General features: G+C 33.8%; 1 non-coding gene and 3 pseudogenes across 1 annotated transcript; 2 read left to right on the forward strand and 2 right to left on the reverse strand.

Moving 5' to 3' along the window:
• Positions 1–347: 347 nt before the first annotated feature.
• LOC121226905 (annexin D2-like) lies at positions 348–2,012 on the forward strand (annotated as a pseudogene).
• A 2,017-nt stretch (positions 2,013–4,029) lies between these two features.
• On the reverse strand, positions 4,030–7,272 carry LOC107899745 (uncharacterized). The gene is made up of 5 exons (XR_005924599.1): positions 7,134–7,272; positions 6,943–7,016; positions 5,365–5,494; positions 4,966–5,273; positions 4,030–4,522 (listed from the first exon to the last, which is right to left on the reverse strand). It is a non-coding gene; the product is annotated as an uncharacterized protein (transcript).
• Positions 7,273–12,145: 4,873 nt separating this feature from the next.
• Positions 12,146–16,838, reverse strand: LOC121226906 (uncharacterized; annotated as a pseudogene).
• A 2,615-nt stretch (positions 16,839–19,453) lies between these two features.
• On the forward strand, positions 19,454–21,669 carry LOC121226907 (TPR repeat-containing thioredoxin TTL4-like; annotated as a pseudogene).
• The last annotated feature ends 1,039 nt before the right edge of the window (positions 21,670–22,708 follow it).

Below are 22,708 nucleotides of genomic sequence, written 5' to 3' on the forward strand. Positions count from 1 at the left end.
TCCAAAGGTTTTTTTTCCAGTTCACGTTTATACCTTCTCCTTTCTGAATGGATCGGCTGGAGCAAACTTCGGGAAAGGCGTTTTGAAGGGTCCTTTTAGTATTCTTTAGTTCTTATACTTGCTAAGTTGAATCATTCATCTATCTTTCCATGTTTTGTTCTTGACTTGTTTGAGTTGATGTTTGATGGTATAGCATTGTATTTAATTATGGGTTTTTTTTTATGTATTTCGATTGATCTGCTTTTTTTCTTGGGTGGTTTCATATTTTGTCATCATCTCCTTCGCTATGATCTTTGAACTCATTCATAAAGGCTTTCTTGAAGTTGTTCATCTGGATATGGACTCAGATCTGATCTGTCAGTGGTTGGATCACCATCTGATCTGCATTTTTTAAAATGGAAGATCAAGATTAAATGGGTATTTAGAATTTGGTTATATGTCTCTGGACATCAGAGTTTTCCCTTATAATTTGTAGATCAAATGAATGTTATCTGCTATTTGTATGCTTAATTGCTTATATTGAAGGACGTCATCTTTTCTGAATCTGCTTTGATGGGTAACAAAATGGTATTTTAATTTGTCCTATTTTGGATGGGTAATAGATATTGTATCATACAATCACAGATACTCCCTGTTACGTTTGTTTTAATTGCTGAAAAGGCTATGACGATGAACTGTTTCCGATATTCTTTGGCAGCTGGGGTACGAACGAGCATTGATTATCGACATATTGGCTCACAGGATGCGCACAGCGCAATCAATTCGGAAGTTTATGGTGAAGCTTATGGGGAAGATCTTCTCAGTGTTGGAGAAGACTTACAATGATTTCGAGGTCCAATTTCGCATACATTTGATGTCTGGCATTGGATTTTTTTTTTTGCAATAGTTCCGAATATACGTTTTCTTTACTTACTGAGATTTTGTTCTGCTTTGACATTCTACAGCGGGCTGTGTGCTTTTTACGTTGGACCTGCAGAGCGAGATGCTATCGGTAATGAAGCTCAAAGAAGTACATCAAGCATTGATCTCATGGAGATAGCTTGCAGTAGGTCTTCGCATGAACTACTCAATGTGAAAAAGGCGTATCATGCTCGTTATAAGAAATCCCTTGAAGAAGATGTCGCTCACCACACTACCGGAGAGTACTGCAGGTTCCGGCTTGACTTTCTTTGCCATGCTTTTATCGTTCTGAGTTGAATGCCTACATAAGATTTATAAAGTGTTTGCTTATTTCATTTGCTTGGTGCAGCTTTTGGTCCCTCTTGTTAGTGCATTCCGATATGAGGGAGAGGAGGTGAACATGACATTGGCAAATCTGAGGCTAAGATACTTCATGATAAAATCTCGGACAAGCATTATACCGATGATGAGGTGATTAGGATGTATCAACAAGGAGTAAGGCACAGCTCAATGCAACTCTCAACCATTTACAATACCTCATTCGGCAATGCTATCAACAAGGTAGATGATAAACAATAAACGATGGTCATTTTTCTCGACGAAATATGTAAATCCCTTTACTATGTTCGAATCAAACTAATGATGAAATACGGGTTTGCAGGATTTGAAGGCTGATCCCAGTGATGAATTCCTCAAATTACTAAGACTGTGATCAAGTGCTTGACCACCCAGAGCATATTTGAGAAGGTTCTACGTCAAGCATCATAAGTTGGGATCCGATGAATGGCTCTTACCCGAGTCGTCACAACTCGTGCAGAGGTCGACATGGTACGTATTAAGGAGGCATATCAACGAAGAAACAGCATCCCTCTCGAACAAGCAATTGCTAAAGATACTTCGGGTGACTATGAGAAGTTTCTTCTTGCCTTGATCGGAGCCGGAGATGCATGAACCGTCTTTGGTATTCAGTTCCTCTGTATGAATGTCTAGTTTGCCTCATCCGCTATGACTTAATAACGTATGCTTGGATTTCATCGTTTTCATTATCTAAAGCATTGCTTGCTTCCATGATAGAACATTCAAAATAAAATGATTGAGTTCGTTTACAGGTATTTTCGATTTGTTTGAGTTCAATTCGGATTCAATCATTGTTTGCCCATGATTTGGAGCTCCATTGTTAGTGATACTCGGTAAAACTTTATACAATATTTCTTAAAATTTTTATTATTCAAACATTTTTGTTATTTCAAGAAAGAGAGAATTTGAAAATTATTTTCAAAATGTACTTTTCCCCCTATTTTTTAGCCTTTAGAGTTAATAAATTATTTCTAACGCATATATCATGATGATATTTTATTATTCCAAAAACTTTTAAAAAACAAATATACCCAAAGTTGATATGAATGTTTTTTTAATACTAGAAAATTAGAAAGTTAGTAATAGAAACAAGCTTACACTACACACGCACACATTATGTGACTAAAAATGTTATTTGACGGGTTTTTTTATATTAATAAAAAAGTAATTATTAAAATGGAGTGGAAAGCAAATTATTTACGAGGATGAATCGATGCATCGTTTTGAATAGTAAAAGATGATGTCGCCAATAAAATAGCACCACTTATAAAAATAATATTTTAATAAAATTAAATAAAATAATAAAAAAATATATTTTAGTTTAAAAGGGTACGCCAAAATGTGAATGGCACCCCTTTCACCCATCTTTACTTTCTTTTTAATTATATATTTCTTTTTCATAATTTTATATTTGTTGTCTTAATAATTTAATTTTTATTTCATAAAAAACGGTAGAGCTGTTTTAATTTTATAAATTTAATTTTTAAAAATATTTTATAAGTATAAATTCTTTAATATTTATAATAATGACCGAGTTGATAATGTGTAAATTTTGAGAGTGAAATGTATTAAATTTTAGAAATGAAATCAACTTGATAGAATATGTAAAATATTAGGGGCTAAATTTTATTATACCAATAAAAAATGCTATATCAACATTTTGTTTGGTAACCAAATACATTTTAATAGTGAAGTGACTAGAATTATAAATTTACTTAACAGGATTGACGAAATTAAAAAAAAATGGTAACCAAAACAGGAACTCGCTAAAAAACTTGAGTGACTATTTAGGTAGATTACCTTCATGTTTTTATGTCAATTTTACCAAAAAATTATCTACTTGGTCATTATTTTAAATATTCAAAATTTTATATTTATAAAATATTAAAATTATAAAAACAACACAACTCAACCATTTTTTTATGAAATAAAAATTAAATTATGAAAACTATAAAATATAAAGTCATAAAACTAAAATATAAAATTAAAAAAAATAAATGTGAAAAAGAGGTGTGGCTTGACATTTTGGCGTCACCCTTTTTTGAATTAAAATATTATTTTTAAATTAATTTTATTAAATATTATTTTTATAGGTGTTATTATATAATACATTGACGAAACTGTCTTTTATTGTTCAAAATAACTCATTCTCATAAACAATATGTTTTCCACCATATTTTTGTAATTATTTATTTGTATTATTAACATAAAAGACCCTTATTTGACACATCGGAGCATAGATCTAAAATATATTCCTGGGGAGGTCCCGTTTGAGGTAACAAAGCATTTGAGGACATGAATGGTCAACAGCACATGCAGGCAGTGCATTTGCGCAAGCTTTACCCTTTCTTTGGTTGGAAAATGGGGTTCATAATTATGTGCCTTCCAGCCCCTGCCACCAGCATCTGCACTTTTGGTCTTTTCGAGCGGCATTCTCAAAGGTACAAGGATTAATAAAAAAATTTCGGTACCTATTTACGTCCATTTTAAAAATTGTTAATGATTTTACCCATTTACTTCGATTTTTGTTAATGATTTTATCAATTTACTCGACTTTAAAAACTGCTGAGAATATTACCAATTTACTCTGATTTTAGAAATACAGGATTTAATTGCTCCACGGGACTGCGCAGGCCACAGATACTCTATATCCATAAGAAGGATAATTTTTGGCATTTAACACTTTGGTGCATGCTCTCACCAAGGGCCTTGTTTATTCCACAGAACAAAGAAAGTTGGTCTGGAGACCAGAACAAACACTAACAGTGGAAATTGTTGAAATCACTCAATTAGCCGATCCTAGTTGCCTAGAGTCTCGATCTAAATGTTACACTATAACAGCATAATCATAAGCCATAACTAACATACACCACTCGAATACCTATATTCGATTGTCATCCAACATTGAGAACACTTAATAGTCAAAACATAGCACCCCAAACTGGGATGTACAGCAATGACACTATAGTTATACAGGCAGCTTAATATCAAGTTAAACCAAGGCAATGCTGCTCTCACCACCGGGAGGCTTACGTACACCACCCAAAGAGTCGCGCGATTCAGCCTTCCCATCAGAAAAGATGTCATTGCCGCTCATTTCTCGCAGTTTAGCTCTGCTAAGTGGTTTTTCCACAGAACCTGGTGGGACATCTCCCTTGAAGATACCATTACCGGTCAGCTCTTGAAACTTTTGGTTATGTATCTTCTTTGTCACCTTGACAACTGGTTCGTCCGTGAATAGGATACTTGTCTGACCTCCTGCAGGCTATAACAAATACGAAATAACAGTTACATGACTGGTGAAACTTCAAAATCAAGATATGAAAACAAAACCCCAGGACCAATGGAATGATGTTTGCAGGTAGGATAAGTCTATAATAGAACTGGCCTGAAGGAAATCGTGCAAATTGGAGAGAAAAAATTTTATTTGCTTGACGAAAAAGTTATGTTTCAATCCTAAATTTATATAAAGCATGTGTGTATTACCAATCTAACAAGAATTAAAAGCAGACGATCAGTTTTATGAAGGATTAATATAGTGATATGTATATTGGACACAAGTAACTCCAGAAAAATGAAGAGTTGGAATAATGTAGCCCAAGAGTACTGAGAAGGCACTACACTGAGTCGACTATTCTATGTTCTTACTTTCTACGAGTGGTACAATGGTGAGAAAGGATTATTAGACACAAAAAAGATAGAACTCACATTTGAAACTTTGACAGATGTGCGGACATTTCGTGGTGCAGGTTCTCCCATGTCTTTGCTTCCTCTTGATTCAGAGGTGACAGCAGCCAACGAACGTGGCTTATTTTCCGGAGGGGCAAAGATGTCATGTCCACTAATCTCCTTATACTTTGCATTTGATATTTGCTTTTTATTCTTTGCATCTGATTCTCTTTGCAATGAGCCACTTAACTCTCGCTGCTTTGCTACCTCAGGATAGAGGTAGGCTTCTTGGGAGAAACACTTGCATCAGCAGTAAATGATATTTGGCTAATTCCATTCATTGCTTGCTGAAAATCACACCAAAGTTTAAAATGGTAAATTTACATCAACAACTGGTGAACGATCATGCTCATTCTGCGAGGGAGATCAAACAGATACCTGATACATCCGCAATCCTGTTTTGTTAGTGGAATTCATAGCAGTAGTTTCAGATGCCCCATTGGCACCATCAGCAGCAAAAATTCCACTACCAGTCATCTCTTTCATTTTGTAACCCGAGCATGGCTTCCTGAAAGAGCAATAGTGAACAATTCCAGACAGAATCAGACGAATGATAGCCACTCATCTGAATTGGCCCTTGATGAATGTACTATATTACAACTCCATGCCAGATTACAAAATGAGCAAAAGGGAACTGGTTCATGCAACGGACTTGGACAAAGTTGTTAAATTCTTAGAATAGAGTCCAATTAAAGAGTGCACACCCATAAGTGCATAGTTAATCCAGAATTCAATGAGCAAAATATAGAGATACCAGACAACTGGAAGTCCCAATATTAGTTTGGCTGGAGTCTTTCTACGGGAAATGACGTCGCAAGCAATCAAAAACCAAGAAATTAAATTGTTATCTTAAACCCCCAAGGAATCCCCACATCAGTTCCAGATCTAACTTTTTAAGCAGTGTTAGTCTTAACTGTATGAGCCGAGTTGGAGGGCATGACCTGAAAAATCAATGACTAACATACAGGAACTGGATCCAGAAATAAAGACGTATAAATGAGGAAACTACAAGAGTGCAGTCTAGTTTAATGCCTGCTCTTTAGCCAACTGTACTTGACAGTTGAGATTTATGATAAAGGCCTAAACATGTGAATACCCCAACTTTATGTTTGCAATGGTCTACACAGCAATCTATTTTACAATGTCCAATTAGAGAGATTTCCAGGTTAAAACATTAATTTCAAATGGACATAAAAAGCAGCTCAGCTATCAACCTAATATAAAGAAAAAAAGGACATGAATGAGTCATAAGTTGGAAATGTAAGTTATGTTGATTCGACTCTTCATTTTTCTTGAAATACTCATAGCTGACATCAACAAATATTTGGATATAAGTATTGAGATATGGAGATATGACCCTCAGAAACCTTCCAAATATATGGCAAAACTTTTAAAAAACTGAAGATACCCATGTAGGACACATACCATATTTGATAGTGACACCCGAGTCTGAATAACATGGAATGTAAGTTCTCCGGTTAGTTAAAGATAAGCTTTCATATGAAAAGATTTAAAGTTTCATGTCTATTGAGAGTTCATTAAGGAATAAATAAATTCAAAAAGGCAAAAGTAGGAACCACAGCGAGATTAAAACTTAAATCACCCGAACTAATTATCTTAAATACATAAATTTAATATAAATTTGGTAATTTGAACAAGAAAAAAAGACAGATCATCTAGTTCCTGCAAAAGATACATATATATTTTAATTGTATTATCAAATTTCCTCAGCTAATAAAATAGTAGAAGATTAATATCTTAATACAAATCAAACACAACCCCCAAAACAAGATGTAACAATAGATAGATCTGGTTCTAAATTATAATCTAAAAGGAAAAGGACGAATACAAGATTTTTTTTTAATTTAAAAATCAAACTAAAAATGCAAAGTTTCGCAAAAAAAGAAGCTTTTTGTTCTCCAAAATAAAGATAAACTGAAATAAAAAGGGTTTTACTTGTTCAAGAGAGATTGAGCTTCGGCATCAGTTACCTGACCTCCAAATAGCACTTTACTGATTCTATCCGATGGCTGTTATTCAATGCATTACTCGTCAAATAAAGAAAAAATGTGTACGGAAGGTAAGCATGCTGCATGCGTAATCATAAAAATGCAGAGAATATACATTTACATATAATCGAAATAGACCTGGTTGTAACGACCAGAGGAACGCTGGGCGGAGGCGGAGGAAGCGGCTGAGTTGGAGGAGGCAGATTGTGAACCCTCCGTCCACGTCAGCAGGTCGGCGGTTGAGGTGTGGGCTTCGCACGGGTGTGCTCCTCTCCATTTTTCTTTTTTCTTTTCTTTCTTTTCTTTGGTATGCTAACTGAAAGGTGAAATAGTTTCAGGCTTTTTAAATGACGAGAAAAATTTGAAAGAAAATTTTAAGAGACGTACTCGCGGAGTTTTGGCGGATCTCAAAACTCGCCCCTAGGAACTGAAACGTGTCAGAACTCGAATTGATTTTCTTAATTTTAAATTAGATTTTATTTTATTTTTTAATTATTGTAAATATGTTCAAATATGTAATTAGTCTAGATATTTTCAAATTTAATTAATATCTTTTATTTTTTAAAATTTAAGTTTAAGTTGGAAGTATCAGTCATGAAGATTCTTTTCCTCGTTTTAAAAAATGTTAACAACTATTATTTATCAAAATAATTAATAAAATACTAAATTTTAATTTCTTTTCATAATATTTAAGCTATTATTCTTTATATAAATATTTAAACTATTGTGATTAATACTAATAAAATAAAAATCACTGTAGTCCAAAAGAATAGTGTTTAGAAGATAATAAATAAAACACAATTTAAGATAATAATAATAATAATAATAATAATCAGAAAACGACAATTAGAATATCATACTCCTTCTTGATATAGGATTTTACACGACGCCATTGCCTCCATATATATGGATACCACGACGATCGAGGGTTGCAAGCTTTCTCGTCAATGGCTCCAATTTCTCACCAGTGTATTGACTTTGCTTACCGTGTTTACCAACCCTATATCACACCCCCACAAACCACCATACAAGGCTACTTTAAGCATCCTATGAAAAACATTATAAATAATTTTATTTCTTTTCTGTTATATAATAAAATTTGTTGAATATTTCCTCTCTCCATGATGGTGTTTATATATTATATATATAGTATTATTCATTGATACGACATATTAAATAATTTTATTCATATAGGTATGTATTTTACTTTAAACTTATCACATATTTATATAATCTTGTGTATATGTAATTTTGCATGATAACAAGCTCAATTTGTAAGCTCATAAGATCCGGCTCAAAACCTATTTGAATTTTTGGCCGGCGATAAAATTATACTAACAAAAATAATCAAATTATCTAATATATATATAATAAATGTGATAGTTCTATAAAAATTTTAAAACCTTATTTTAAAAAATCCTATATAAGCTTAAAACTATCTATTCATATAAGCTTGAACTTTTGCCATTCTGATCAAGAAGTGTTTTGAAGGCTAAAGCTTCAACCTTCGCCATTTGATGTAAGAGCAACTGAGAGATTAGAAGTTGAAATCGACAGCAAAACAAAGAGGGAGAAACCCCAAAAACTTTCTTAGAAGTTAGGGTTTTGAGTTTTGCCTTTTGGGTTTTTTTTCTTTAATAATTTAACTTTGTTTTCATTTCTTTTTATTTGACCTAAGATTTGAGACCTTTTTAAAAAATGTAATCTATCCAAAAAAAAATTTTTAATTAGGGTTAAAATAATTTGATCAAATAAAAATAATCGATTCATCTGATAGATAATTCTTGATACAATTATAATTATTTCGATTTACGAAATAATCGATTCTATACCATAATTTTAATTTATGTATGAATCAATTTGATTTTTCAAAATGATAATTAAAATAAAAATATCAATGCACTAAAAATAAAGCATGTGAAAAAAACACTTCGTTAACAAAGATTTACATAACAGGGCTACCTTGGTATAAATAGACTACTTTAACACTTTTATTTGTCAAAAAGTATCCATTCTGAATTAATTCTGCAAAATAAACAATTGAAATGCAAATAAAATCTAAATAGTGCACTTGAAGAGACATACCTGCTATGCCGGCTCTTTCGCTTAAGCATTCAACATTATAACCAGTAATACATCGTGTGAATTCGCTTTATAAAGAACAATCAGGACGGACGCCTCCAAAATCCTTTTTCTTCGGCGGTAATTAAGGTTACCGTTAAATTATTCCAAAATATAAATATTAATAAATTTAATTTTTACAATTTAATTTAAATTTTACAAAATAATTATTGTATTATTTGAAATTTACATTAAGTTATTGGAATTATTTAAAAATTTATTTAAGTCATTAGACAATTAACTTTTTTTTTAATTCCACTAGCAGATTCAAGAGATGATTCAATAATTGGTTAATGGGTTAATACCCATTAAGAGTAAAAACATACTTTATCCAGTTAATCTGATAGCCAATGTCTAAGATCGGGAAAAAAAATAGTTTAATTACAAATTCATGATATTCAAAGTTGTTTAATAAAAAATAACTATAAAAACCAAACCTGACAAAAAAATCATATAAACGATTTCAAAAACTAATAAATATAATTTAATTTGAATCATTATTATATAAATATATATTACATAAATTATTCACAATTCAACAGCGGTAAAATATTCATATCCAATCTTCATTACTTGAAGATACCTATGATGTTATGAAATAAAATATTTGTTACCATAGCAATATATAAATATTTTTCTATTCGAAAATACATGCACCTATGACCTAGGTTGCATTTTACCCTTTGGAGGAAAAATTTAAGGTAATACTCTTTAAAAAAAACTTGATCATATAATTAAAAGTCTTAACTTGATGTATTAATAATATGTTAATACAGAGAATGGTATTTAAGTGTACTAATCGTATATCTCCTATTTAAGGTAAGGGACTATGGAGGACTATGATAATCTAAGCATTCATGGCGAATCTAGGGCTGCAAGGGCCCGGCCCCCCTAAAATAGAAATTTGTTAGTTAGCCTTTAACTTTTTAAAATTTTAAATTAGTAAAGTAAAATTACATTTTACCCCTAAAATTATAAAAATTTAATCTTTAACATTATAAAATATAAACTATTAAAATTAAAATTTATTAGCCCTAAATTGTTGGCTTCGCCTGTAGCATTTATTAAAAATATATTATAAAATTTATAATTAAAAAAATTATTTTTTTTAAATCATTGCATCATGATCTATTAAATGATATGTAAAATTATTTTCAACACACACAGCTTTTTAGCTTGGAAAATGAAGTCTCTGTATCAAATTATTTACTTGTCAAAGAAATTATCATCAAATTATAAAAAATATTAAAATTTTAATTAAAATGATAAAGAAGTCAATAGGGACTTAAATTAGCCATAAATAAAATAGAGACGAGAAATACAAGACGAACAAGTCAACATATAGTGAAAATTAAACCTCCACTAGAATTTCATGATTTCACGTAGCCGATTGCCATCGCCATTGCCTCCCTCCTTATAAATACATCGCCATTCAAACTTTGACACAAAGCTTCTCCTCAAGTTCCTCGCTAATGGCTTCAATTTCTTAGAGTGTATGACATTGTTACCGGTTTTCCAACCCATTCCAGATTCCAACAAACCCTCACACACTCCCGTCCATGCAATCGAGTTGATCCTCAACGTACTTCCTTTTAATCCCTCGTCGTCGCATTCTTGGCCACCTGATCAACTTCGAGCGTTTATCCTCAAACACTTCGTTCGATCTCGGCCTTTTGCAAAGCCAGACCAGCTTCGTCTTGTTCTTGCTCCCAATTTTATAAGATACGGAATCGACGTAGTCTCTACAGCTTACGATATGATCATTCATGAAATTGTCGAATGTGGCTTAGAATTGCGGATTCGACGACGGGAAATAATTGCGAGTCTTAACTTTGTGTTTAGAGATGCGGGTCGTCTTTGTGGAAAACGAAAACGAAGAGGAGGAGGTTTGATTGGAAGAGCTACGGCGGAATCGGAATTGGAGTTCGAGAGGAGTAACTACGGCATGGTTGCTGCTAAAGAGTCTTTGTGAGAAGATGCTAAGAAAGTAAGAGTAAAAAGTCGAGGTGAAGATTGCTTGATTGTTGGAGGAGCTCGAGATTGGGATCGACGCTTCTCAGATGCCTTGTTCGCATGCTTTTCATTGTAATGTATCGAAAAGTGGTTGAAGGTTAGCCATTATTGTCCTGTTTGCCGCTTTGCCATGCCGACCGATTAGACAAAGAGCTTATATATATCGAGGAGAAAGAGACAGTGATAGCAGTTAGCAAATATATATAGATTTCTGTAGTTGTTTTGAAGATAAACCAGTTTGATTTTAGTTCTTGGCTTACTTATAACAGGTTTAAATTGATTGTTTATCATGGTTTAAGGGTTTTCAATGTAGCCAATGTGTTAGTTTCAAATGAAAAACAATGGAATTGACAATTAACGAGCCTAATTGAATAAAAAAAATTTGTGTTGACATGAAATTATGAAGCCTTTATGACTTTAGTTTCAAATGATTCTGCAAAACGACATGTTTATCAGTGTTCTAAGTTTGAGAAGCCAATCTGGTGATTCAGAAGAGATTTCTCATCGTTATCATCCAAATCAATGCTACACATTTCACTCCTTTCTTGTCCTTCGGTCCGCCACACGGAATTCGATTGTTTGGCATTTGATGGAGCATTATGATCGTCCTCTAGTTGTTGCATTTCTGATTCAATCAATGCCTGCATTCTTGCTCTTTCCCTGTCTTGGATACGTGCAATAAAGGAACGAATAGATAGAGGAACAGAGAGCCATTGGAATCGCATTGCAGTGTAAGTGCCTTAGCAAGTGATGCAGCATTCTTCCGATCCGTCTCGACCTCTATCGGTCCGATGATCCCTTAGGTATGGTTTAAAACCATAAACATGCTGAGCCAAAATCCCTACTATAGAGGAGCAAAAGATGCCAGTACAGACTCAAAGATCGATCCAAAGCGTAGATGCTTGTTCGGATTTCTCAGGTACATCTCTGCAAATATCGGACTGTGGATACGATTCATATACCAAACAATGCTCACATGCAATAGTTCAAACACAGTGAGGAAATATTAAGATGTACTACGATACATACTTGTTGGTTGCTGGAGCATTCCAAGATGTGCAAAATCCCATGATGACATAAACTAGAGCATGCATAAATGCAGTGGAAGGATCATCAGGTAATCCCAGAGCAAAACTGCGCTATGGGATCATAGAACCTGCGCTTATCTGCGACAAATGATCCTCCCGCCATTTGGAACCGTTTTGCGAGAACATCACCCATCTTTCCTCCAAAAAGAGCACCGATTGAACCGGAAATCACGAAAAGTGTAATGATCAATGCTGTTGTTTCGTGGGAGAAGCCGATTAGTTCAGCCACATCGGAGCAAATGACAAAGCGGACCATGGAAATGATCCCGAAACACCTGAGCAACATGATTTGGAAAGTTGGGATTCTTATAAACTGATTTTGCTTCTTTATTATGTCTTTCACCAGTGATGAAAAGACTTGTGTCCAACATGTTCTTTGGCTGCGTTGTCATGACCGGAAAATCGTGGATCGTTAGCAAAAGACGGACCGCAATACCGATAAAACACTAATTATCCAACCAAATGGAACGCAAAGCGCCAGCCAGGTATCCCCATGATAGTTTTTGAGGCAATCAGGACCGAACAGAGGCCGCTAGGATCGAGCCAATGTTTCCAGTAAGTTGAAGCCATCCGAAAGCCACACCGCGGTTACAATCATCAGTTGAATCGGCAACAAGGACTGAATGGCTGGTACGACAATGCAAGGCCAATCCCATTCAAACCTCTTGAAATTGCTACCTAATTAGGTAAAGAAAAGCATTATTTCTAGATTATGCACCTGAGCATGCCATGGAATGAGTTCTTTCTTGGTACAAAAACCAAAAAGAAAATCAGCTTAAATGTTGTACATCATAATGAGTTTATACTTATTTTCACAGTTCTAATTAACTTCAAAAATAAAAGCTTGGACAAAAAATCTCTAGTTAAAAAATAAACATGCTGTTATTCATGTATTTATCTATCTATTTATATTTAAGTCCCTCGTTCTTCGTTTATTTTTATTAATTTTTTTTCACCATTGACTTAACCCAAGTTTTCCCCATTCTAAATCACTAGAGCCTCATAAAAACCAATAGATCTGTCTATACGATCATTAAAGACAAATACTCATTTAAAAAACAGAAACCCAGAAAAGAAACACCATTTCAACTAAAACAGAAGCAAAAAGAAAGAAGGAAAAGAGAATGCATCAAACAAGAAAAGCTATATAAAAACCTGGAGGTAAGTAGTGAAATGGCAACAAGAAATGTTGCAGCCGCCCAAAGGAAAGCACGAGAGCAATAACATGAGCACGGTTGTGATACATAGCAAGGTAAGCAGCTAAAGGATAACAACAAGTTTGAACTATGGACCGATACAGAGTGAGTGAGCCAAGCCCTGTTGGATCCGTATGCAAAGCGCGCCAACTTCTTTGTAAACACCAGGCAGTAATGATTCGTCGGCTCGCTCCATTATTCCCGCCAGATTCACTAAAACTAACGTTAGAGCTCCGATTTCATTGTAAAAGCTATTGGAATAATGGGGGAAAAAAGTAGATAATCAGAAAACAGAGCAGGTACTTGCTCTGTTTTCTGTTCCTTTGTCTTGTTCTAAGAGACTGTTTTATTGTTTGCCTTGTTCTCTTGGAGGAAAGACGTTGACTTGGTTTGGGAAATGTTATGGTGTCTTACAGCATATGAATGACTTGGCTTGAACGTGTTATGTGCTGATTGGGCAGATCTGACGCTGCGGAGTTTTCCTGGTTTGGTGACGGAATAAAAGGTTGCTGCAGAAGTTTGGGATACGACGGGATCTCATCCGTCTTAGGTTTGGACATCAAACTAAATGCTTAATTTCCGGCAACTAGGTTTATTTTATTGTTTAATTTAGATTGAAAATGTGATATTATTTAACTTTATTATTTAAATATACATAAATATAAATTATATTTTATAATCATCTCACTTTTATCAAATTTAAATTCGCCATGAGAATGATTAAAAATTCAAGTATTAAAATAAAAAATTTAGATTCTAAAGTAAATTAATTATAAAAAATTTTTTTAAATTATTTATAAAATATATTTAATAAAATATTTATCTTTGAGATAGAGAAATGTTAAAGGTTGGACCCAGACTGATCTTGGATAAACACTTGAATTAAGTTGCAGTTGCTACTCATCCATCATGTGGGCACATATATACTTATAGTAGTTAAAAGATTCTTTAATTATTATTTTAGACCTTTTACATTTAAAATATTATTTTTTATTGAATTAAAAAAGATATGTATTTAAAGGAGTTTATAAATACAAATAAAATATAGATGTTTAGATAACTAAAATCAAATTAAAATATATTAGTATAAATTAATTAATTATTATAAATAATCAAATTTAAATTCAAAATAAATCGGAGAGAGAATTTGTGAATGTTATTTATATATGCAGAAATTTATATCATATTTTATTATAATATTATCTTTCTAGTATATTTTAAACATGGTTTTTTAATGAAATTTAGTTGGAATTAAATTCAATAATTTATGCCATTTGTTGGATTTTTGAGATCATGAATTTGTATAAGCTACTCCTTAAGAGTTGAATTCATTTTTACGCATTCGTCTTCCCGTGCTGATCCATAGAGTTCGTAATGCTCGTGCAATTCAGTCTGGATCTTAAGCTCTCATGCTGCATTTATGATTGCACGTTAGCGAGATAAAATCGTTGATCCTGTGATCATTAGATTAATGAGCTAAGATAAATCATTTTGATCCTTAAAAATTCGGCTGCATGAAAGTTGAGTTTCGTAAGAAACCAAGTTGTTGAAGCCTTCTTAGTATGAGAATCAAGCCGGTGTGATATTGATCATGATGCAGAAGGGACTTTTGTCGTCATTGTTTTCGAAATCGAGCCTCTTTCCCTCCAACTCTATGTAACTTTCACTCCTTTCCTCGTCATCAAGCTTTTTAGAGTTTACGACATGAAATCCGGGTTTTCCGCAACTTGAAAGAGAGTATTTTCCTCTGTGTCTTGCATTCCGAGTCTTCAGTGCTTGCATTCGTGCTGTTCCCGGTCTCTCGGATACGTGCAATAGAGGAATGAGTAAATGAAGCAACAGATTGCCATCGGAATTCCAATTGCGGTGTACAATGCCTTAGCAAGCGATGCAGCGTTCTCTCTATCTGTCTCGATCTCATTGAGTCCGATGATCCTTCGGTATCGGTTTATAACCAAAAACAAGCTGAGCCAAATCCCAACATAGGGAGAAAGATGCAATAAGACTCGAGAATTATAAGCATGTATTGTTCTGGATTTCTCAGGCGATCTCCGAATATGGCTGCTTACCGGATTAAACTTTCCTGTTGATTATTACGAGTAGTATTTGTGTTTTGCAGATTACTGTTGGTTGTGGGCATCATGAATCCATAGTCCCAGATGGAAAAGACCAGACCATGGGCAACTGCAGTGGGAGGGTTATCAGGTAATGCCGCTCAACCGCATATCGGATTGCAGAACCGAGCTTTTGTGACAGAAATTCTTCCTGCATCGGAGCGTTTGCAAGATATCTCCCATCATCTCAAGACCCCATTGACCGGTCAAAAAGTGTCATGATGTGGTTGTTTCGTGGAGAAGCCGTTAGTTGCCCTTGGAGAATCCAGTGTCCTGTCCTGCATTGGGCAATGATGGGTTGGTCATAATGATTTGCTTCATTTATCATGTCTTCCCCTGAAATGCTACATGCGCTGGTCTTTGGCTACATTGTCGCGAGAATATCGTGGTCATTGTGAAAAACGACCGAATCACAAACTAATTATCCCAATGGAATGCAAATCGCCAGCCAGGTATGCCAATGATCGTTTTTGAGGCAATAAGGACTGAGCATAGACCGCCTAGGATCGAACCGATGTTTCCAGTCAATTGAAGCCATCCGAAAGCCATACCACGGTTACTATCATCGGTTGAATCAGCAACAAGGGACTGAATGGCTGGTATGACAATGCAAGGCCAATCCCATTCAACCTCTTGAAAGTGCAACCTAATTAGCCAAAGAAGAGAATTGTTGCTAGATTAATGTTTAATAGGCTTGGTTAACCATTTATAATAATAAGCTAAGTTTTGTCAGAATTCCACTCAGTTTATGTTAATATGCTTGTTTAACAATTTATAAATATTATTAGATTTATAAACAAGTTTGAATTAGTGTGTATAAACGTTAATACCCTTCATATCAGGCATAATAGTCTCCAATTTTACTTAAGTTCCCCCTTTCCAAAACCACTAGATCTGTATATACACATCCATTAAAAATAATTAATCATTCATAGATTACATCAAACAAACAAAACCCAGAAAAGAAACCACCATTTCAACTAAAAGGAAAAGAATGCATAAAAAATGAAAGGTATTAAATAACCTGGAGGAAAGTGGTGGAAATGGCGACGAGAAATGTGGCAGCAGCCCAAAGAAAGCGCCAAGAGCAATGACATGAGCACGGTTGTGATGCATAGCAAGGTAAGCAGCTAAAGGATAACAAGAAGATTGAACTATGGATCGATACAGTGTGAGGGAGCCTAACCCCGTCGGATCCGTATGCAAAGCGGCGCCAACTTCTTTGTAAACCCCAGGCAATAATGTCTCATCGGCTCGTTCCATTATCCCAGCTAGGTTCACTAAAACCAAAGTTAAAGTCTCGGATTTCATTGTAAGGGGTTTTCCCTTTCGGGAATAATGGGAAAAAGGAAAAAATAGATGAACAAAAAACAGAGTACTGAGTAAGTAATCTGTGTTTCTTTTTTTCCCTTTTTGGGGTTTCTTGTTGGAGGAAGGATTTTGATCGTTGACTTTTTCGGCACAGCATATGAACAAGTGGAAAGGGTTTAAACAATCGGTGGAGCCACTCTTGAGATCAGGATAATGGTTTAACACGTGGTATGCTCTGGTTGGTTGGATCTGAGTCGTTTTCCTTAGTTTTGCTTTTTGTGACAGAATAAAAAGACTGATGCAAGAAGTTTGGGATAATGATTTGATGATTAGGACATCAGAATAAATGTCCTAACGTCCCAAGTCTTTCGACGAGGTTTTCAGTCGCTGTTTGTAGATAGACATTTCCAGAGTCCAGTTATTTATTTGGACAATTATATATAAAAAATAATTTAATATATAATTGTATTTTGTATGATTTATATATAAATTTTAATTTAATTTAATTTTTAAAATGTTAAACATTATATATTAAACATGCATGATTAAATCAAAATTAAAATTTCAAATATACATTTTAAACTATAATTAAGTTTCACGTATGCACTGCAGCAATACCAAACCAAATACGGTGAGTAGGGGCCTAAGCTAATTCTTGACTAAACCTTGAAAATTTTAATGCCATAATGCCTTTCAAATCTCTCCATTATCTACTGAATAATTCTTGATAAAATGCTCATATTGTGACAATTCCACCCAGAAGGTAATGGGTTACCCCTACAGCAAGTCATTGTCAAGCTCAAGGCTCTACTTGAGTAGCAAAATTTTTAATTTATTGAGCCCAAGCGATGAATTAATAAGTTGCATTAAATTAAAGTTCATAAATATAATTACACATTAAATTAAAGTTTATATATAATTTTAAAATTTATCCTAATTTTTATTATAAAAATAAATTCATTATTATTATTTTTAAATAATAAATACATCATTAAATCCGTTTTAGTAAGAATCTCGAAGGTTAAGCTTTAAATATTCTTAGATCAAAAACATAGGAAAATATGTGAAAAAATTTTAAATAATTTTCACATGTTTTTTTTACTCAACACTAAAATTTGTGTTATGCTTCTTAGAATCCATAAATGTGCAACAATTACTTACAACGAGAATGTATGAATAATTTGATTTTATGACATTTTTATATTGATTGTGCATTAATAATTCGAATTCTACGAACCAAGATTATAATTATATTTGTATTTTGATTGTATCATTAATGTAAACATCACAAAAAAAACGAGACGAAATTAATATATTTTTGTAAACTATAATGAAGTAATATATTTTGGTCCTTTTAGAATCAATTCACATCAAAAGTTAGAAGGAACTTTTGGAAGAAACCAATGATGATTGATGGTGACGTAGAAGCAATGTTTTTGAAATTAATTGATGATTAAATCGATCCAGTTTGTTTGATTGTAGTTTGATTTAAATTAAATAAATTAATTTTTTATAAAATTATAAAATTAATTACTTAATTTTTAGTTTATTTAATCGTATATTTTTTACAAATCAAGTAAGAAGATTTAAAATTTTTATATTTTTTAAAGGTTAAAAGACTTAAATGTATTTTAGGAACGGGCTCCTACCAACCCTAGCTTGCCCTATTAAAAATAAGAGAGCACGTCCGATTTTCTTGTTTAAGATAAAATAGGGTGTGCATTGTAACAATATGCAAGAATGGGAAAAGGAATAATGAAAAATTAGACCCCATTAAAGATATGTAAACGATACGTGTTAGGTTATGATTGGATTGAGCTTTTATTTATTTAAAATTAAAATTCAAAATACATAAAATATAGTGTTGGTATTCTATATTTACTCGAAATACAGATAAGAAAGGTGATAACAGGAAAGCATTTTTTTTTCTAAATTTCTAGTTGTAGGATTCTCATTTAAACCACTCCCTAGATTTGGCTATTTGCATCAAATAAGATAAAAAAAAAAGAACCCAAAGAAAAAAAGGAAAAATAAAGGTGGAAATTTTTGTCAACGATGAAATCCAACTTTTCATTTTTTTTATAAAGACAAAAACACCGTAAATCATTGATTTTTTTCCCTGGAAAAAAAATTCCTTTTTTTTTTGTCTCCCAAAAAACACCATAATTTTGTCTATTGGCAGCCATTGTCCGGGACAAGCCAATGCATTTCATCTCCTAAAAATAAGCCTGTGTCTTATTTATCCCTTCCCCTCCATTTCTTTCTCATTTCAAACCCTTTCATTTTCTTCACCATTAACAAATCAATGATCCCTCATTTCTAGCTTTTTTTTTTTGTATTCTTCTAGCGCAATTTCAAAGAAAACCCATGTTTTATCTGTTTGTTTACGTGGGAAATCCACCAACGAATAAAACTGCATTCTGAACAGAGATACTCGCTGGAAAATATGGGGGCAAATTCTTTGGAGAAGAAATCGAGGAGCGGGTTTTGGAGTACAGTTTTCGGGAGGTGTAAGTGTTGGCCGAGGAGAATGTCTATTTCAACGGGTTCAATTCCAAACCAAAACAACAATAATGTTAAAACATCAAACTGGAATACAAGGAGGGGGCGGAGCGATGTCGATCAGGGTCTCGACGGGGTTCCTACTGAAATCGCCTCCAAATCATTCGATGCTGGTCGTCGTACATCAACAAAACCAGGTTTGTAAACTGCCGGTTGAATCAACCAGAATAACAACTAACCAAAGGAAGGTGCCTAAAGAAGCCATTAGTATCTCCGGCGAGCTGGAAAGCATGATCATGGATTATCAAAAATAAAAGGAAACAACAGCAACCTGGTTCGAGCATCGTCGGGGAATTTCATGCTTTACGGTCATTTAGGCAACTTGAGGCAACCCGTGGAGGGAGAGAACAAAAAGGAAGATAATAAGGTTGAAGAAAAGCCTGAACCACCGTCTCTTCAATACAAAGCTTTGGCGACGAGAAGGGACTCCGAAAAGTTGAAAAACCTCGGGAATATAGATTATAACAAAGGGAATTTGGGGAAGCTTTGAGTCTGTACGAAGCAGCCATCGCCATTGATCCTTTCAAAGCTTCGTATCGAACCTATAGAAGTGCAGCTTTAGAAGCTTCGGGCAGGATTCTTGAAGCAGTTTCTGAGTGCAGAGAAGCCATTCGAATTGAACCTCGTTATCACCGAGCTCACCATCGTTTAGGAAATCTATATATCAGGTAATCAAAGAACGAAATTTGTTCAATTCTTCTACATTTAAGCAACCGGGCATTTTGTATTTGTTGCTGATGAAATTATGCAGATTGGGGGAAGTGGAAAAGGCGATGTATCACCTCAAACGTGCAGGCCCTGAGGCTGATAGTGATCACATTGCCAAAGCTAAAATTCTTCAAGAACGATAAACAAATGTACTGAAGCAAAAAGGCTACGAACTTGGAATGTATTGGTAAAAGAGACAGATTCCGCCATTAAAGCTGGTGCAGATTCATCTCCATTTGTGAGTAAACACTAAACAATCCCCCCAAAAAAGGGTCAAATTCCATCAAATTTTAGTGTTTTGATATGTGGGTTTATAATAAATAGCTTGTTTTTTTTGTCAAGTTGTATGCATTTAAAGCGGAAGCTTTGCTGAAGCTCCATAGACACCAAGAGGCGAATGAAACATTGTTACAAGGTCCGAAATACAATGACGAGGATTGCATTAAACACTTCGGCCCTATCGGTAACGCCAATTTGCGAGTTGTTCAAGCAAAGGTGGATATGGCCCTCGGCAGGTTAGTTTTTTTTAATAAAAAAATAAAAATTTGAAGCCAACTGATAATGTTATTATTATTTTTTATGATTTCATTGAAGATTTGACGATGCCTTGGCTGCCATGGAGAGAGCAGTTAGGCTTGACTCGAACAGCAAAGAAGCAAACAGTGCAATGAGCAAAGCTAGAGCATTGGCAACGTTCGAAACCGTTGGAAATGAGCATTTCAAACATCAAATTTCTATGATGCATGTATCTCATATGGCGAGGGGCTGGCGCACGACCCCCGCAACTCTGTCTTGTTGCTTAACGAGCAATCTGTTATTCCAAACTTGGCCAGGATGAACTCGCAATCGAGGACTGCACCCGTGCCCTTAGTGTCCGCCCTGGTTACACCAAAGCTAGACTCAAAAGAGCCCATTGCAATTCCAAGGTCAGCTTATTATATTAACTGGCTACCTAGTTTTCCATGTTTACTGGTTAGAATTTGATGATACACAATTACGCAAACACACAAAGCATGATAAAATATGAGAATTAACACAATTCGACATAAATATTAGTGTTATAAAATGGACTCTATTATTGGGGTACCCAAAATTCAGTAATAAACAAGCACGATGTGATCTGATCAACCGTATCATGTTTTTTATATATATATAAGGATAAAACTGTCCAAACATCAAAATTTGGAACAATTGTTAACTAAAACCTTGAACACAAATTCTTTACTACTCCACCAATAGTTCAATAGATTGTTTTTGTTATGTTTTTAAGTATAATAAATTGTATAATCTCTAGATTACTGAGTCTATCAACAGCATGCACGTAATGAAACTTATGCTTAAAATAATTGTATTGGCTATTGAACATGTACAATAACCTAATTAATAATGTTGTATTGGATTTATACATAAATAGTTGGAGAGATGGGAAGCTTCAATAGAAGACTACGAGATCTGAAAAAAGAAACTCCGAACAACGAGGAGGTGAAACAAGGTTTGTCCAAAGCTCAAGGCAACTCAAGAACAAGAAGACAGGCTAGGGCAGGAGAAGAATACGATGGAAGTATATTGATGAACACAAATCAAACACAACATTAAAATGAAAAAGTATAAAAAATAAAAAGCTCGGAGGGCAACAACAAAAAAGAGTTAAATCGGCAGCCAAGGAATTAATAGGAGCTTAAAACATTATTTAGGATCGGGGAAGATGAAAAAGAAGGGCTTCTTGGTCATTGTGCGGAATTGAAAGTAAAATTTTGATACTTTAAGAACCATATATGGTATTGTATGTGTGTATATGTATGCATCTATTCCTTTTTTTATTCAAGTATACATACATACATTCTTAAAGCACTTATTTTGTGCATATTTGAAGCTATATTAGTTTTAGATTTACAGTCAAATTTATACATTTTCCGAACAGATTTCATCTATACTACTTTTTCAATTTTTTAACACAATATTTAAAATTATCCCTTATTTAGAAAAAAGTTATTTATTAAAAGGCACCAAAAGAAGGAAGAAGAAACCTATTCCTAGAAAAAGAAAATTTTAAGTTTATCATATCCAAGGTAGAATGATGTTCGTAAGTCAATAAAAGTTGCACCTATAAAAAATGGAAGAGAATTCAAATAAATCATTTTATTATTTTTAAAATAAAATGTTAGTTTTATTATTTAAATTAGTAATTCCGGCCAAGTAAGCAGGCCAAGGTCTAATCGGGGGTCAACCAAAGTGAAATTTTTTGACAGCATATTAGAAAACAAAAGGAATCATAAACTGAGATCATACATTTTACAGTTTTTGACAACACATTAAGGATAACGAAAGAAGCTTATATATTGTTATAGGCAAATGCATGTGCAAACATACAAATACAAGTTGCTGGAAATTAGAGTAGCAGGGAGATCTTACATTCATAAGAAACATTGCAAGCACACTCCTATCTTTGAAGGCATCCCTGTTATCCGCTCCAGATCCATCTTGCAATTGTCCCTCAAATCTTTTAGTTGAATGTAACTGGCTTGCTGCAACACAAATTCAATTTGTACGTTGTCATATAAAATATTACAAGCCCTCTCATGATATTGAAAATTAGCAAT

This window comes from Gossypium hirsutum, unplaced genomic scaffold, assembly GCF_007990345.1.
Source record: "Gossypium hirsutum isolate 1008001.06 unplaced genomic scaffold, Gossypium_hirsutum_v2.1 scaffold_627, whole genome shotgun sequence".
Taxonomy (NCBI): domain Eukaryota; kingdom Viridiplantae; phylum Streptophyta; class Magnoliopsida; order Malvales; family Malvaceae; genus Gossypium; species Gossypium hirsutum.